Here is a 1289-nt window from a genome sequence, read left to right as displayed (position 1 = left end):
TGATTATGGAATTTTGTATCAGCTTAATGGTCTGGTAGATTGAGCTAATGGTTGCACACACAGACACACACCCACACTCACACGGATTTGGGGGCCTGCTGAGATTGGGGCGCAAGAAGCCCTGTTGTGACCCAACATGGAACTCATCCCGGGCCCAAAAAAGTGATCCGAACTGTATTTTTTTGTTTTGCCTCCTAAAATGGTTACTAAGCTTCTAACGTAGGGCGTAAAAGTGCTCTGAATTCTGGACTTTAATTTTGCTTCACCCCCAGGAAAATGTTGGACATCTTATCTTCCGAAATGGGGGAGCCTGCTGTGTGCACAAGTGCACAAGCCACATCATGCGTGTTGTGCACCACCTCAATCGTCCGTTCGGCCATCCAACGGTCCAAATCCCATCTCGGCATCCGTTCGGCCATCCTACGGTGTGGATCTCATCTTGGCAATGAACGACCGAGAGCCATTGGTTGCCGATATGAGATCTGGACCGTCGGATAGCCGAACGGATGGCCCATATTGTGTGCACAACACGCACGTTGTGCACAAGTGCCAAACACTGCTGTCTTGTGGAAACAAATTAGCTGCAATCAACTATAGAATTTGCTACAATGAAAGCGTGTTATGTTTCTGGCTTTTCGTACAATATGTTTCTCTTTTGTTATTGAAAATTTGCTGGTCGGATCACTACTACAACCACTTCACCGTTAACATATTGAGATTCAGATCCGTAGAAGCACTCTGAACGTTCTATGATTTCAATCACGGGGCTAAGGTACGTGTATAATCAACCCTACATTTTCCCGCTAATTCAAAGCACAATTTTCATTTCAAACGTATACTTATCGTCGCAGAGCATTTGTTTCTCGTCATAAAAAAAGAAGCAGCAGCCCTTCGTGACAAAATGAGGCAAGTTAAGCTATTTACTGATGTTACATTAGGATCACTTAACAAAACCATGGGATTAATTGGCTCATTTATTGCGTAGTTGATTCTTGTAATCTAATCTCTGATTAGGATAACAAAACCAATCAAAACCAAAAGTTGATTTGGATTACTGGAATCTATGTCCGAATTTCAAAGTCAAGAGGTCCTTTTTACGTACAGGATATGGTATCAATTTGTTGTTTTTTTTTTTTGTTACGTTCAATGCCATAATCAGACGCAAAATATTTTCAAATACTTTTATGCCATTAAGGGATACACGAAACAATAAATTTCAAATTAAGTAGTCAATCGTAGTTGGTTCACACGTGATTTTATTTGACTCGCTTTGGTTTGGTTTACTTCAT

The sequence above is a fragment of the Rhododendron vialii genome, chromosome 13a (assembly GCF_030253575.1).
Source record: "Rhododendron vialii isolate Sample 1 chromosome 13a, ASM3025357v1".
NCBI classification, from domain to species: Eukaryota; Viridiplantae; Streptophyta; class Magnoliopsida; order Ericales; family Ericaceae; genus Rhododendron; species Rhododendron vialii.
This window is presented reverse-complemented; position numbering follows the sequence as displayed.